Source organism: Schistocerca nitens, chromosome 4 (assembly GCF_023898315.1).
Source record: "Schistocerca nitens isolate TAMUIC-IGC-003100 chromosome 4, iqSchNite1.1, whole genome shotgun sequence".
NCBI lineage: Eukaryota > Metazoa > Arthropoda > Insecta > Orthoptera > Acrididae > Schistocerca > Schistocerca nitens.
In genome coordinates this window covers 189,690,050-189,708,360 of record NC_064617.1, presented here as the reverse complement: position 1 = coordinate 189,708,360, position 18,311 = coordinate 189,690,050, and the positions used below count along the sequence as shown (strand labels likewise).

At 43.1% G+C, this 18,311-nt stretch overlaps 1 non-coding gene across 1 annotated transcript; it reads left to right on the top strand.

The window, feature by feature from the left end:
- The first annotated feature begins 17,872 nt into the window (after positions 1-17,872).
- Positions 17,873-17,946, top strand: Trnat-agu (transfer RNA threonine (anticodon AGU)). Its single transcript has one exon. It is a non-coding gene; the product is annotated as a tRNA-Thr (tRNA).
- Positions 17,947-18,311: the final 365 nt, after the last annotated feature.

The window sequence follows — 18,311 nt, the reverse complement described above, 5'->3', positions numbered from 1 at the left end:
TGACTCTATCGACAGACAGACTCTTGTTAGGATTCTGAAGAACAGAGGACTTGATGGATCTACACAAGAACTCATAAAAGAAATTCTGACAGACACAAAAGCATGGGTGAGATTCAGAGGAACACTGTCAGAAGAATATGAGATCAAGACTGATGTTTAAACAGGGAGATGGATTGTCACCATTGTTGTTCAATATAGCACTGGACGAAGTGATCAGACAGTGGAGAGCAATAAACGAGGAAATGGGAATACCAAGACCCATCTGGGGGACAAAAAGGACAACAGGGCTCAAGTGGACTGCCTAGCCTTTGCAGATGACATAGCAATAGTAAGTGAAACGGAAGAAGACGCAAAGACACAACTTGACAACTTAAGTAAGGTAGCCAGAAAGGTGGGACTGAGGATCGTCTATAACGAGGCAAGGACATTAAACACCACTGCAGACTGGGAAAAACGGGAGGGCACTGTGAAAATGGTGGACAAATTTAAATACCTGGGAGAATTTATAACAGGAAGGAACAGGAGCAAAGAGGGAATAACAGAGAGGATAAAGAAGATGAGGTCAGCCTTCTGCATGACGAGAGAGATATACAATACAAAGGATATATCCACAGAGGCAAAGATAAGCCACTACAAGGCAACAGTGGGGAATGCAGTATTTTATGCTGCTGAGACGATGACACTAACAAGAAATGGGGCTGAACAACTAGAGAAAGAAGAGAGAAAAATACTGAGAAAAATACTAGGTACCAAAAGAGGTGGGGAGAGGTGGATGCGAAGACCTAGGGAAGAATTGTACCGGAACATGAGAACAATATCCGGGGAAATCAGACTCAAAAGGGCAAGGTTTGCTGGGCAAGTAGTTAGGATGAGTATAGACAGAATGACGAAGAGAGTGTGTGAAACAACAGGAAGGACAAGGGGAAAGACAGGAACCAAATGGGTTGTTGAACTTCGGAAGGACTGGTTGTAATTGGGGATCAAGGTCGAAGGAAAGGAAAATTGGAGGAACAAATATACACCGACACATATGCCGGGGATCAATGACAGAGAAGTATACAGGAATAGATTAGAATGTCACCAGTGGAGCCGCCAGGAGAGACGGAAACTGAAGATTTCGGAAGAAGAGCAGGAGAGAAGAAGAGAAAGAATGAAGAGGTTCTGGGAGAAGAAGAGGAAAATGCAGTCCACGAAGGGGCTACCCGTGGTCCTACAGAGGCCGTAACGCAAGAAGAAGAAGAAGAAGAGTGGCTATACCCCTGAATTAATTAACAACATCTTACACAAAACCAAAAGAAGAAAAATGTTACTCTATGTGTATGCCCCATTTGTATTAACAGTCGGGCCTAAAACGAACTGGCGCACTATCCCACATTAAGGGAAGCTAGCTGACAAATTAGCCAAAACCCTGAAATCCTGGAATTACAAAACTTCACTCTATGTAAGAGGCACTAAAGCTCATACCTTATTCAACAGCAAGGACAAAACAGATTTATTAAATAACAGTGGTGTTTACAAAACCAACTGCAGTGACTGCAACAAACTGCATGTTGGCAGACGGGCAGGGGCACAACAGCTGGGCTAACTGAACACGAGCGCTGCTAGAGATAACATAAGGAAGACTCCACCTTTGCCAAGAATGTACTGGAGGAAGGACACAGATACCAAGTCCACACAGAAGTACTACATATAGCCAACAAAGGAAGAAAACTAAGCCTGTTAGAAGCATTTGGGGTAAACAGCATTTAGCTCAAAATCCCCAGCTGTTTCTAAATGATCAATTACAGCTAAGCACGTCCCTATTTTTAAGCTTGACATGATGCACTTGACCAGCCACGTACCCACAGACCGCCACAATGAGACATATTGTTACACAAAATTAAAACACAAAAGAATTTCCTATTCCTTATCTTGCATACCCCACAAACTGCATCAACATAATTTTAATATTGTTTATTCGATCGTGTATTGTGTTTAATATTTTCCATTCAATAAAGCAATATAATCTACTAGTACATAATTAGATAGTTCTCAACCAACGTCACGACTTCACAAAGTATGGCATCATGGCCCGCCTGGCTAACCGCGCGGTCCAACGCGCTGCTTCCCGCATGGAAAGGCGTGCCGGTCCCCGACACGGAATCCGCGCGGCGAATTAGTGTCGAGGTCCGGTGTGCCGGCCAGTCTGTGGATGGTTTTTAAGGCGGTTTTCCATCTGCCTCGGCGAATGCGGGCTGGTTCTCCTTATTCCGCGTCAGTGAAACTGTGTCGGCGATTGCTGTGCAAACACCGTTTCCACGTACGGGTATACCAAAATTATTCTACGATGCAAACATTTGGGGTTTCACTCGTCTGGTATGAGAAGTTCCCAAGTGGGGGAGGGGGTGGGTGGTGGTCCACTGGGGGCCGAACAGCACAATAACCCTGGGTTTGGTGTGGGGTGAGTGGGCTGCTGTGGCCTGTTGTGGGGTTGGGAACCACTGAGGGCTACGGCGGGACGAAGCCTCTCCGTCGTTTCCAGGTCCCCGGTTTAATACATACATACATGGCATCATGACCATACAACCTGTAATACTGTAAGATCGTGTGTTTTAATTATTGTGTATAATACTGTCCACTGCCTAAAATTTAGTATACAATGTTAAAAAACATGTACGTTTCACAACATAAATGAAGAGTGCTCAGTTTAACTGTTTTTCAGACAATGTCGAGGCTTGCAAAATTTAACATTATAACCATTTAACCTGTAATATTGTGTAGTTTAATTATTTATTGTACTTAACACTGTCCAGTGCGTAAATAGTAATTTCAATGCTAAGAAACAATTTTGATGCACAACACTCTATGCAAGTGGAGTGTGTCTTTGCTTATAATGTTTGATTACTTAAGAATTAGTGTTCCTTTAAGACGCTAATCAGTTGTTTCCTAATGATGGCCCAGTAAACCGAAAATTAGTTTGAAATTAATATCAGTAGAACAAAAACGGTGTACTTGTTATTCAACTTTAAATATAAGAAAAGTCTTACAATAGCTTCTTTGTCCAAATCGTTCTTGACAAAAAAATACAACAGAATAGTAACAATAATTCATGTGTATTAAGAATAAATGTAAGACGCCTAAGCCACCTCAGAGATGACAACGAATGTGGAATCTATGCACTCCTTGTGAAAGTGCAATAGATTTATTAACATTCGACTCTGAACAGTTCTTGGAAGAATGAATTACTGTTCTATGAAGCATTACTAAATGGTGCAAATGGCTCTGAGCACTATGGGACTTAACATCTATGGTCATCAGCCCCCTAGAACTTAGAACTACTTAAACCTAACTAACCTAAGGACATCACACAACACCCGGTCATCACGAAGCATTACTACAGCAGCCACTGCTACATACTGGTTCAAATGGCTCTGAGCACTATGGGACTCAACTGCTTTGGTCATCAGTCCCCTAGAACTTAGAACTACTTAAACCTAACTAACCTAAGGACATCACACACATCCATGCCCGAGGCAGGATTCGAACCTGCGACCGTAGCAGTCGCATGGTTCCGGACTGCGCGCCTAGAACCGCGAGACCACCGCGGCCGGCTGCTACATACTGAAACGTGAATTGCAGAGTAATAATGTAGTTGTAGATGGTAAGGTAGAAGGTCAGTCTGTTACGAGCTAATATCTCGCACTTGAGAAGAAAGCTTATGTGCCAGTAACGGAACGATTAGATGGAGGTATAACCCATCACCCTACGGCAGACGAAGATGACTACAGGGTAATGGCAGACATCATTCCAGTCACTTTGATGGAAAGAAGTGGCGCCAATAAGTCTGCATATAGGGCCCTACCCTTTAGGGTACGGCCATTCTGCAAGTACAACATGCTCCGGGTAGTGGAGCATAAAGCGTAGCAAATGAAGTGCGTCACGTCTTGACTGGTTGCGTTCTGTATTTAGAGAAATTACTAGAAATTTCCTTGGATGGGATCCTATCTATTTTACGGAACAAGGTGTGCCAGAAAATTTAAAATTGTTTATTTTATTTTTATTCTCACTTCCACTATTGAGTACGAACAGAATATATGTTCCAGAGCGGCTGGTTAATCCACCTCCCTCATAATAACTAAGGAGCTAACTAGTTTCTCAGAACAATTAAATATACTGTCTATTTCTTTTTTAATTTTTTTAGCATCAGTACGTGGAAGTGTAGAAATCTCTCTCACATCATAACATTTTATTTATTTACACTCACGATAGTAAATACATTACGGGTGGCAATGACCCACGATAACATGCGCCTTAAACTCAAACCCATCCATCGATCGTAAGGAGGCGTCATGAACGAATAGTATCAGATGTACCGACATTCTCCAATCTCTATATCTACATCTACACCAATACTCCAAAAACCACCGTGAAGTGGATGCTAGAGGGTACTGCCCACTGTGTACCAGTAATTACGGCTTCTTTCCGTTCCATTCACGTATGTGGCTGGGGAAGATTAATTGCTTAAACGCTTCCGTACTTGCTGTAATTAGTCGAATCTTGCGTTCATGATCTCTACGGGGGGGATACATAGGGTGTTATAATATCCCTACATCCATCACATAAAGTTTGTGCTTGAAACTTTGAAAGTAAGACACGTTGACAGTTCAGATCTTTCAGCATCTCCATAACGCTCTCTCTTTGCCCAAAAATGCCTGTGATCATTCCTGTTGCCCTTCTTTATACAGGCTATCCCGGGAGGTATGGTCAGTATTCAGCGATCTGACAGGAAGATCATTCGAAGTATAAACACTCTAATAAACATTGGCTCTACAGTGCATACCTTTAAGCATTATGAGTACTTGTACAACTTCGCTACTGTGAAACACATCTCTGTTACTGAACACGTGCTCACAGCTCTTAAGGTAAACTTGTTAGAGCTCATGTTTACCAGAATGTTTTGCTTCGAATTATCGTTCCGCTTATATCCCTGAATGTTGATCACTCCTCTTGGGACACACTATATACGTTCAATAGCCACTCTTGGTCCTGTTTAGTAGAGGTCCCACACACTTAAGCAGTATTCTTGGATGGATCGCACGAGTGTTTTGCAAGAAATCTCCATTGAGGACGGTTACATTTCCATAGTATTCTACCAATGAACCGATGCCCGACACCTCTGTGTGTGTGTGTGTGTGTGTGTGTGTGTGTGTGTGTGTGTGTGTGTGTGTGTGTGTGTGTGTGAAATCTTATGGGACTTAACTGCTGTCATCAGTCCCTAAGCTTACACACTACTTAACCTAAATTATCCTAAGGACAAACACACACACCCATGCCCGAGGGAGGACTCGACCCGACACCTGCTTTCCTTACAACTGAATCTATGTTCTCGTTCCATTTCACATGCCTATATCCACACGAACTGTAACGCCCAGGTATTTGTACGAACTGATCGATCCCAATGGTGAGCTATTGCTATTGTAGTATTAGAGTACTTCGTTTTTCATCTTAAACTGCAAATTTTAAATTTATCAACATTTAAAGTGAGTTGACAATCTTTACATGACTTTGAAATCTTATCAGCTTCAGCCTAAATATTTGTGCAGCTTTTTTCCCGACAGGACTTCATTATAGATAACTGCATCATCTGCAAAATTCTTGAGGTTTTGTTAATATTGTCAGCAAGATCATTAATATACAACGTGAACAGCAAGGATCTCAACACACCTCCCTAGGCACATCTGCAATTACTTCTACATCTGTCGATGACTCTTCATCTAGTCTGACAATGAGTTTTGTCCCTGGGTTTTCAAGATTTCATGTGAGAAAACTGTGAGTAGGGTTAGACATGATCGACATTTTAGTAATCCATGCTGGTTGGCATGGAGGACGTCATTCTGTTCGAGATACATTTGAGCTCAAATTTGTTCTCAGATTCTGCGACAAAGCTATGTCAAGGATACTGGATGGTAATTTTATGCATCAGTTCAGCAAACCTTAACTGCAGAAGGGTATGACGTGTGCTTCTTTGAAACGCTAGGTATCGTTCACTGTTAGACTGATCTACGTAATATTACGACCGTCACTTACAATACCGTCCATCGTATCGACCCTGTCATAGTACTTTCAGCTAGTCGTGCGGCAGATGGAGCTTTTGCTTTCGATAATCTCCCCCTGTCGGGAACAAAATACTGAAATATCCCCTCTAAGAAATCTTCAAAGCAGACGTACACTAATGAGAAGAATATATACGTAATCATCTTCGCTACAGTGAAACACTTCTCTTCTACTGTAAGATCTTTGCTGTTACGAAAGACCTAAAGAACGCAGTACACAAATGAGTAAACCAACGAGAACATATGATTCTGTTAGTGTGAAACAGAAGATGTTCTGATCAATATACTTGCTATTACCGACGTCCTGCACTTGTGAACCATCGCTAAAGGAGGTGCTCAATACGGTGTACATTCATACACAGTGAGGCATGCTTCTGTCCGACGTCTTACGGAATCACTCTACGTCTGTATTCCCCCTGTTTGGTCATGGATGTGGTGGCACGTATCGACGACGAGTCCCTGTAGTTTTGGACATTAATAGTGCTTATTTTCACCAGAGATTTCCAATGTCCACACAACCAAAAATCCAAGGGTTTAAGCTCGGGGAAGCTGGACCTACCCTACCAATCCATTGCCCATTAAGTGTCTGTGTGAGCTTTTCTCAAGATTTCGGACAAAATGGGGTCCTGCTAGGACAGGCGCAGAGTACATCTCCAGCCACGGTTGGAATGGTGTTTCTTCTGGAAGGACAGGCAATGCTTTTCATAGGAACTGACAACACTTTGCTTCAGACAACGTGTTTCGCAGTATGAAGTGCCCTATTACTCTGTCGGCAATAACTCCTGTCCATACATTAACTGAAAATCGGCACTGGTGCCTTGCTACTTCACCTGTGTTGGTTTTGCATCAGCCCACACATGTTGATTACGAAAATTGACAATCCCAATACCTGCGTGAAACCAGCATCGTCTGTGAACAGTATCGTCGTAAAAAGTGGCTCTTCACAACATCTTTGCCACAGCCATCGGCCGAACTGCATTGATATTGAGAGAAAATGGCTTGGACAAGCGCTACGTGACATAACAACTGTCCATGTAGGATCGCCCAGAATACAGGGTGACTAACCCCAATAAATGCTGAAATTCTGCGTACATTAGTTCCAGGGTCTTCTTTCACTTCTCATGACTCTCGCTCCTACTAAACAAGAGCATTAATGGTGCGAGGGCTACGATGATCCGAATTGTTGAAGCTGCCAAGCCAGAGTCTGTAAGTTGCTGCAAAAGACAACTGAATGACTGTGCAGATGGCACCCTACACCCTGGATCATTTTCAGTATACAGGACACGGGTTCGACAGTTGCTTCCATTTGCTAGAACACTACGGAAGACCATATCTGCCACTTCCCGTGTGCTATAAGAGGCTCCCATTATGCAGGTAAGAGAAAAGATGACATTACAATGTAAAAGCATTTCGCAAACTTATCAAAACACTAACTGCTTCCACTAGAACTATAATGTATGCGCTGAACTTATCCAGAACTGATAATACGGTTTACTGTAACAATACTAATATGCTGTATCTATGGAAACTAACACAGGAATATGTCATCATTTGTTTACTGAACTGTGTAAGTCGTTCGTAATAGAAATCTGCTTGCAATTGAAGAGATTCGTTTCACAATAACAAACAAGTGCTCATGGCTCTTAAGGTATCCATTTTATAGCCCCCATTTATTGGAAATTTCTGATTTGATTTGGTCCATATTGCCACCTCTCAGAATCGGAAATACTATTTTTTTAACTCTCCTTATGCAGGGTGGTCAGAAACTGTCTATACAGATTGTAAAGGTGTTGCAGCGTATAGGGTATGCTGTGCTGAGAAATAACTGTTAAGAGAAAAATTCGATATGTTCCGTCGTTCCCGATTTAACTAACTTTGAGGTAAGCCAATCAGATCGTTGCGCACGTAATAAGCCTGCCACATACAGTTAAGTGTCAGTTTTCTCATAGCGTAGATGTTAGCGTAAGAGATTGCTCAGCCACTGTCTCGGGTTCGATCCTTACTACCGTCCCAATTCCAATTTTTGAATCGCTCTCTTGTTTGTTTTGAGGAAACCAAACGAAAAACACATAGAGAGCTTGAATTTGCGTGCCAAGGATCTGCTTGGCTAACTTCAAAACTAGATAAATCGGAAACGGTGCAAGGTATCGGCTGTTTTTTTTAACAAATATTTCTCAGCCCAAACTCTTCTGCAGCACCCCTTCGAGTTTTGCACACTATTTCTGAAACCATTGTATATCAATCAGAATTTCTAAACATAGTATTTTGAGCATGCTTCTCTTGGATAAAATGAGCGGTCAAACCAATTCGCGTAATGTGAAGTTCACAGACAGAGAGAGAAGTGACGCACAGATTAACACATTGGACTTACATTTGTACCGAGAAGGGTTCAACTACTACCAGTCAATGATGATTTATGTTTCCTTGACTCACTTCGGACCAATGTAGGGGTCGCTTATTTCTGCAAATGAGCTAGTGCTTTGTCTCCAATAACGTTGACGTTCCATAGTTTTGAACGCCCCGATACACATTACTTTGTCTCTCTTTTTCTATAGGACAGCAACAGTAAAATCTTGCGCGTAGCAAGCCCCGCCCTCCCCCCATCCCCAATTTACCATCATAACAATCGAACGAATACGATTAATTCACTTATTCCGCGAAATGGAAAATATGGTATTTTTTCCGCCCTGTAAAACGGACAGCACATCAATAATTTCTGTTCGTATTAAACGCGGCCGACTACACTTTCCATTACGCTCTGCTCGTCGGTCTTATTTGACACGTCACGTCTGCCCATTTACCGCGGAGAAAAAATATAGGTGCACCTAAGACGGCAGTAAAAAGCTCTTTCCCAAACAGGATAAAATCCAGTTGCGGTGGCGTCCTCCGTACTAAAAGCCGCGCCAGCATTGTATGTTTATTCTGTTGTTAGGTTGCTTTATTGGCAATCGATGGACGTCGCGCGGACAGCATTATATATAAGAGGCGAGGGATCTTGTCTGCCGTGGGCACCTAACAAACCGGGCTCCGCCCCGCCTACCGGCCGCGTCGCCGCGTATAATGAGACCACCTCTGCAACACTTGGCGAAAGCTTCCGCCGCTACTCTAGCACCACGCCACGCACTCTGGCGCTTCCGACTCCCGCCTTACTTCTGGTCGGACTGAGTTCTCTTTTTGTGGTACCCACACATTATGTATCAGCTATGACAGCTTATTAGGATTACAGACGTCGTCTGCGATTGACTACCAACAGCATAACAACGATGTGGAGCAAAACAGATTGCATCATCATCAATGATAAGATCCACTTACAGTAGAAAAATAATTTTTGTTCCTAAAAAAGAAAGCACAACATGGTTTCAGGACATGTATCCCATCTTCAGGTGTATATTAACACTCTGCCGTCCGGCGACACCACAGTGGTGTGCGTGAAATAGCGGTCAATGGTCGGCGACAGCACAGTGGTGTCGTGTGCCCTATGGCCGGCGACACAACAGTGGTGACGAGAGCCTAGTAACGCGCAGTGGACGGCGACATCACTTCAGTATCTTTTGCATTCTATTTGTGTTTTGTTTAGGTATCAATGGTGGTGGTGGTGGTTAGTGTTTAACGTCCCGTCGACAACGAGGTCATTAGAGACGGAGCGCAAGCTCGGGTTAGGGAAGGATTGGGAAGGAAATCGGCCGTGCCCTTTCAAAGGAACCATCCCGGCATTTGCCTGAAACGATTTAGGGAAATCACGGAAAACCTAAATCAGGATGGCCGGAGACGGGATTGAACCGTCGTCCTCCCGAATGCGAGTCCAGTGTGCTTTTAGGTATCAATAAGTTACACATGTCAAGAAGTTTTTTTTTTTTTTTACATGTGCCCTTTCATCATGGCAGACGAAAGAGGCGATAGGATTATTTACGATGGATGCGCGACGTCTTTGACGTTCCGGACGACTTGGCCAATTGGGAAGAAGATATTGAATACCGAAAAAATGAAAGTGAAGCAGAATCGTCGGAACATAGTGAAATACGTCCAAGAAGAATTCGGCGAACGCTACGGTTGCCAACTGATGCAATGAATCAGACCAAGAAGACAGTACACAGTGGTCAGACTTTGATTCACCAAGGGCAGCCAAAAAATTTGAAGGATTTTCGGGTCCAAACATATTTCCCAAAGATACACAGAGCGTCGAAGATATTGTAGAATTACATATTGGGCACGATATTTGAATATATTAGCGACGAAACCAACAAGTACTACAGTCCAAATTGCAATAGAAGGAAACTGGATTTAAAAAATGCCAAGTTTGTCGACGTTACGGGTCCCAAACTTAGAAAATGGTTTGGGCTTGCTATCCTTAAGGGAATTGTAAAAAAAGCAAGGATCGACGATTATTGGTCAACGCATCCGTTGACAGACACACTGATATTTCACAAAACGATGCCCCGCAACCGATTCAGACAAATATTAGCATTTTTACATTTTTCGACAACAATAATAAACCGGATAATGCCTACCGGCTTTTCAAACTGCAATTCGTAACTGATTATTTTTCCAAAAAGTTTGCCGGCTGTTGTGGCCAAGCGGTTTTAGGCGCTTCAGTCTGTAACCGCGCGGCCGCTACGGTCGCAGGTTCGAATTCTGCCTCGGGCACGGATGTGTGTGATGTACTTAGGTTAGTTAGGTTTAAGTAGTTCTAAGTTCTAGGGGACTGATGACCTCCGATGTTAAGTCCCATAGTGCTCAGAGCCATTTGAACCAAAAAGTTTAAGTAAAGAAATATTTGAAAAAAAAAAACAAATTTTCTGTTTATTTACGTATGTCTATCTTCGAAATTTCATGAAAGTAGGGGAACAGGGTTGAGAACTTAAGAGAACTAACGATGAGATTAGTAACACTTAACAATTTATAATCTCCCGATAATGTTAAGAGAGGCCGGCGACAAGCCAAGTAATCCGAATTAGCGCTGCCGGCGCCAAGCGAATCAATTTGTAAGAGACGTGCGGACGGCAAAGTGTTAAAATGTGAGTCCACAGAGGATCCAAAATGAGGTTATGGCATTAGGGCTGTTAATACATCAGTCATATCCTACACAGGGTAATTAGAAATGAACGTAGCAATTACAATCGGCTGTAACTGCTTAATGCGTAGCGATACATCAACGAGAATGAAAGAGTACGATAAAAAATTCGAACGTTGTGCAAGCGCAGAGAATATGAAGTTCACATATTTTTAAACCAGTATATCGCAAACCGATGCATCGTGCATCCTGTATCCTGCTCTGGTCACCTAGCTCTCCGGGTCTTACGCGTATGGATTCCTTTTGATAGGGTTATGTGAGAGACCTTGTTTGTATGCCTCCTCTGCGTAAAACATATCCAGAAGTCAATACGCGAGTATTTAGTAAATAGCGTTCATCGGACTGGCGCGTAAGTTCGTAGCGTTTTTGTTTTGTGTGTTGGTATTCCAATTACTATGAGTTTATTGATCGATTGTCATTTTTTCTTTGTAGTTCATTCATTTTTTCTTTGTAGTTCACTGTTGCTTTCTGTATTTTACGTATTGTCATTTTGTCATTTGGAGATAATGAATGGAGCTGTGGACGCTTGAAAATGCAGTGCCAAATGGAGAAATCGGAACATTTCCGACACAATGTTCTGTCCGAGTCCAATGGAGGGATGACAGCAGCGTAGGCAGACAGAAACAATTGCGCCGTGTATGGGGGTAATGCCACTGGACAGGACACAACAAGAAAATGGTTTTCTCGTTTTAAGGAGGATCGTTTTGACATTAGTGGCTCTCCACATTCAGGAAGACATTCGGGGTTCGATGAAGATCGTTTAAATGCAATGATGCACAACGATCCACGCCACTGTACTCGAGAACTAGCACATGTGATGGACTGTGATCATTCCAGCATCCTGCAACATTTGCATGCAGTGGGGAAGGCTCAAAAAATTGGGTGTTGAGTATCGCATGCTCTAAGCCAAAATCACAAAAATCAGCGGGTGGCCACCATATGTGCATCTCTGCTTGCTCGTCAGCAACTATCTCGCGAACAACACCGTTCAGTCCTACTCTATATCGTTACTGGTGACGAGAAACGGTGTCTTTATGCTAGCATAAGGAATGGTTGTGCTCAAACCAAGCAGCATCTCTCTGTGCAGAGACCTGCGCGCATGCGCAAAAGATAACGTTATGCATCTGGTTGAACAGCTGCTGTGTTGTGTACTAAGAATTACTTCCCCGTGGTGTAACCACTGCTGCTGACATCTATTGTCAACAACTGAAACGTCTTGCAGACGCAATCCAACAGGACTAGGAAGACAGCTTGAAGTGAAGCAACTGCACAATAACGCACGCCCATATTCTGCTAGACTGACAAAACTCACAACACAGAGCTGGGTTGGGAAGATATTCTGCACCCAACTTATTCACGTGATTTTTCGCCCTCATATTTTCACCTTTTCCGCTCTCTATCGAACAACCCTCAAAGAACTTCCATTACTGATGAAAATCTGCTCCGAACGTGGATCGACGAGTTCTTCACTTCAAAACTACGTGATTTCTACAGTCGCGGAATCGAAAAGTTATGCTAACGTTAGAAGACCGTTGTAAATAGTGAGCCGGCTGCTGTGACCGAGCGGTTCTACGCGCTTCAGTCCGGAACGGCGCTGCTGCTACGGGCATGGATGCGTGTGATGTCCTTAGGTTAGTTAGGTTTAAGTATTTCTAAGTCTAGGGGACTGATGACCTCCGATGTTAAGTCCCATAGTGCTTAGAGCCATTTGAACCATTTGTAAATATTGAAGGAGAAAATGTTATTGATGACTAAAGTCTGTGTTTTGTGCATATGTTGTGTTTATTAAACTTACGGAATAGCGCTTCGAACTTATGCACCAACCCAATAATTATTTCAGCAGTACAGTGGACAGTATGCTGTCCATGATGGTACTGAAATAATTAAGTGCAGTTTACTAAAAAAAAAAAAAAATTAAGGCATAGATATACAAACTCATTCAACAAGAAATTCTACATCAGCCAGACGGTCACGCAATGGGAAGCAGTCTTGCAGGCCTTTTCGCATTTACTTATACCACCCATTTGGAAACTTGATTTTTCAGTGGCAGCAGCCATTTGACGCGTAAACTGATTTACTACGAAGGGCATGCTGATGATACAGTCATTCTGCTGACAAGTACAGTAGCTGAAATTGAATCATATGCAAATGCCATGCGTAGTTAGCAGACCAATATCAAAGCATCAGGCATACGAGACCACCAGTTTTCGTTTTCTTAGAATAAAAACGTTGATCAAAAGCATGGTTTCGAAAATAGTAGAAAAGCCACCACCACAAATGATATTATAAATGACTGTTCATGCCACCCTAAAAAGCACAAAATGGGTTATCTCAAAATGGTCCAAATGGCTCTAAGCACTATGAGACTTACCATCTGAGCTCATCAGTCCCCTAGACTTAGACATACTTAAACCTAACTAACCTAAGGACATCACACACATCCATGCCAGCGACCGTAGCAGCAGCGCGGTACCGGACTGAAGGGCCTAGAACCGCTCGGCCAAATGGAAGTGTACAGAACTGTTTCACCTCATATCTAACATAACGCAGTCACATTGGATGGTTTTACCATGTAAACAACGTACGAGAGGCGTTCAATAAGTAATGCAACACACTTTTTTTCTGAAAGCAGGTTGGTTTCAGTTAGGATTACAATACACAATATTATATCCCTTTTTTGTGGCAACAAAACCCTATTTTCAACATAATCTCCGTTCAGTGCGACGGGAGAACCTGCATGCCCACATAATACCACTCTACTGCTCGACGTCAGATCGAACGTCTAGCTGTATCGCGAACATCTCCATCATTCACGTATCGCTTCCCGCGGAGTGCATCCTTCATGGGCCCAAACAGATGGAACTCGGAAGGTGCGAGATCCGGGCTGTAGTGTGGATGAGAAAGAACAGTTCAATGAAGTTTTGCGAGCTGCTCTTCGGTGCGCAGACTTGAGTTGTTATGGAGAACAAGTTCGTTTGCATTTTTGCGGCGACGAACAGACTGAAGTGGTTTCTTCAATTTCCTGAGGATAGCTCTGCAGGAGTCACAGCTGTGTGCGGCCGGCCGGCATGCGGCAGATCGGACAGATTTGCGCGATCTTGTTACGATGACGACACACGCCTCGCCCAACGACTCACCGTGCTTTTGTTTACTGCCAGGTCTCCGTAGACATTCTGCAGGCGGCCACGAATATCTGCGATGCTACAGTTTTCTGCCAAAAGAAACTCAATGTCAGCTCTCTGTTTGTAATGTACCTTCGTTACAGACGGTATTTTGATGGCTGCGTATAGTGCCGACACCTATCGGAACTTCATAAAACTATAGCGGCTGAAGCGAAATATTCAATGACGTGCCAAACAAATTCTGCAATTTTTCAACCGAAACTGGTCGAGAAAAAATATGTTGCATCCCAAATATCAAATGTTCTTGTGCAGTGCTGGAACTGACGACATGCTGCTGACAAAAACATCAGTGTAATTGAAAACGTTAGCCAGGATGAGCATGATAGTCTGCAACAGGTTATGATCTCAAAATAAAGCTTTTTAATAATATTTGTGCCTGGTTGCGTCACAAAATATTTCCAATGTTAACAATTTCTGATTTATTGATTCTAGTATATCATCTGACGAGATGCCCGCACCGGTGCCGGCACGGTAGCTCAGCGTGTTCGATCAGAGGGTTGCTTGCCCTCTGTAATAAAAGAACTGAGTAAAGGAATCAACGATGAACTTGAACGGATCTCATCTGACGTCCTCCCCGACCAAACGCAACGAACAGTACCGAACAAAATGAAAATTTAAAAAAAAAAGTGGTCAGCACGACAGAATGTCAATCCTAAGGACCGGGGTTCGATTGCCGGTTGAGTCCGAGATTTTCTTTGCTCAGAGAATGGGTGTTGTGTTGTCCTCATCATCATCATTTCATCCCCATCGATGCGTAAGTCGCCGAAGTGGCGTCAAATCGAAAGACTTGCCCCCGGCGAACGGTCTACCCGACGGGAGGCCCTAGTCACACGACATTTACATTACCTGACGAGGTAAGTGTAATTTTTTCAGTTGAATACCGTTTTGAAATCCATACTGTTTGTCACTGACTAAGTATTTTTGTACTAAGTGCTCTCATTAAATGTTGATAAATTCAGACCAATGCAAACAAACAACAGAAAGAAGCCGATAGTATCAGATTACAGCATCAGAGGTAACTTGCTGAAGCAGGTCACATTGTTCTGAAAGCAAGGGATAATAATTTGATTGGCGTGAGCTATCTACGGATAATACTACGAAAGTATGAGGAATAAAATTAATAAGTGATATTAGCAAAGAGAAAGAACTGGGGTTATTCAAATTATTCTGGAAAATTGCAAACCAGGTTCTAGTGTAACTTACAGCGTTTGGGACCATTAAAAATTTCACAGGCGCAGTGCTAGGACCCCAACAGGTAGAGGAAAATGTACCAGAGATGCTCATAAAACTCCAATAAGAGAAGAAAAGATCGGAAAGGCGCACGATTTGATACTGAATGATCGGCGATTAAAGATAGGTGCAACAATTCGCACAATAAGCATATCAAGGAACAGAATGAGACACCTTTTACATGGTGAATTAACCTTGTGAAACTTCTGTGCGAATTGGTTGTTGCATCCCATGAATATTGACTAAAAGAAACTGACTAAACTTATTTCTACGCAGTATTTGAATCCTTTTAAAAGAAGAAGAACTCTAGTTTCGCGATCCAGTTTGTTACTACGAGCGAAACGTGTGCCTACCATTTAACGTCAGAACTGAAAGTGGGATGGCCTCGCTTCCCACGCCCGGGTTCCCGGGTTCGATTCCCGGCGGGGTCAGGGATTTTCTCTGCCTTGTGATAGCTGGGTGTTGTGTGATGTCCTTAGGTTAGTTAGGTTTAAGTAGTTCTAAGTTCCAAGGGACTGATGACCATAGCTGTTAAGTCCCATAGTGCTCAGAGCCATTTGAAAGTGGGATAAAAAGCAACGAGTGGATGCCAACAGTCCTTAATCAGAAATGAGCAAGGTTTGTTTCATTTGCCGGAAAAGCTATGACCTACGTTTACTGGGATGGGAAAATCTGCATACTTCTTCGCTACTGTATAAGAAGAGGCGCAGATTTCAAAATTAAAAAAAAAAAAAGGGGGCATTGGTTAGAAGCATGAAAGATGTTTCGGACTGGGATAAATGGAGCGATTTGGAGTACGAATTGTTGGAACCCACCTTACTCGTCACATTTGTTACAACCCCTCCCCCTCCCGCCCCCGTTCCCCGTGATTCAACTTTCTACAATCGCATTCAAAGAGAGCCATACGCACTTGAGCAGACAAAAGATCGAGAGTATAGTTATTAATCATTGATAGCACCCATGAGAACACGCCAGGCAAGTGGAAATTTTCTGTCTGTAGAAGTGTTTTAACCCCACACTCAAGAGAGCAGTGAACTGGATCACCATCATGTAGTAGCCACGCCACCCTTCGCGCCAGCAAGGACTCGTTTTCCACTAGGGCAGACAGCGTCATCAGCATGAAGTGCAGACACGCCAGTGAGGCGTTGTTCCAAAACCTGGTCCCGCGTAGCGGTCATCGATAAATCCTACCCACAGGATGAAGCTGAACCCGTGCTGATGGTTCGCTTTCACCATAGCGTCGGGATTCTCTGTGGCCGACAGGTGGTGTTGTGGTTGACGATACCTCGTGAAGGTGGCTTCGTCTGTGAACAGGATGGACGGCAAACATCTCGTCACCGCGGTGGCCTGGGCCACGAACCAGCGACAAAATCATCACCGCAGACAAACGTCTATAGTGAATAAGATCTGCACGCATTGTAGGTGATGAGGATAGCGTCAGCTGTCGCTGAGATTATTCCACAGGGTCGTCTGGTTTATCCCCTGCTGATGGGCCATCTAACTAGTCCTGACACGAGGGTCACTGTAAAAAATCTTTAATTTCCACCTTCAACTGGATGGACTTCCACTGGAGCACACTTCTGACCATTTAACGAAGCGATCCTGTTTACTCCTCTGTGATGCGAAAGCGGCAATTGACTCTAGATAATGAAATGTGTGAAGTCATCCGCAAGAGTACTAAAAGGAATCCGCTACACTGCGATAAGATGGTAAATCACACAAATCGAAAGGCTACTAAACTAAATATTTTGGGATTACAGTTACGAATAACTTAAATTTCAATGGTCACAGTGTTAACGTTGTTGGAAAAGCAAACCAAAGACTGTGACTTATTGGCAGAACACTTTACAAATGCAACAGGTCTACTACAGAGACTGCTTACACTACGCCTGTTCGCCGTCTTCTGGAGTTTTGCTGTGCAGTGTGGTATCCGCGGCAAACTTATTTATTTAATCGTATGATCATTTTATATAATACACAGTTGATATAAGACAAGTGATTTTATACAATATACATACGATATAAGACAACTAACTGAATAAGCTGGGTGTGAGAGTGAACAAGTCGTTGGGAATTCCAGGGTATGATCGAAGTGGACAGCGTTGGACTAGATGTTCAATTGTCTGCTCTTCTTGATTACATTCACACACTGGTGAACTGATCCAGTCCCATTTGTAAATGAACTAGTTACAACAACCATGTCCAGTCCTCAACCTGTTGAGGCGGCACCGGAGGTTCCTCGGTAGGTTAAAACTTTTTGGCTTCTTTGTGGGATCAAGGTGATGGGCTCTTGTTGCGGCGTCGTTGCTTAGTTGGTTAAAGCGCCTGTCTAGTAAACAGGAGATCGAGGGTTCGTACCCCTCCGGCGCCTAACCGAAATTTATGCGGGTCGATCGTTGCTCACGTCCGTAGGTATAACCTAAATAACCCTACAAGTGACGTGACGTGGTGCTAAACGAGAAACAGTGTCACAGGTGATATACAATATATGAACGCGTCAGATAGGATTGACGGAGAACGTCGAAAACGTCCACAGAAGAGCAGCTCGTTTTGTATGATCACGAAATAGGGGAAAGAGGCCACGCGAATTGGGGTAGCAATCAATGAAATAAAGGTGTTTTTCGTCGCGCCAGGATCTACTCTAAAAATTTCAATTACAACTTTTTCCTCAGAGTGTGAAAATATTTTGTTGGTACCCACCTCCATAGGGAGAAATGATCATTATCACAAAATAAG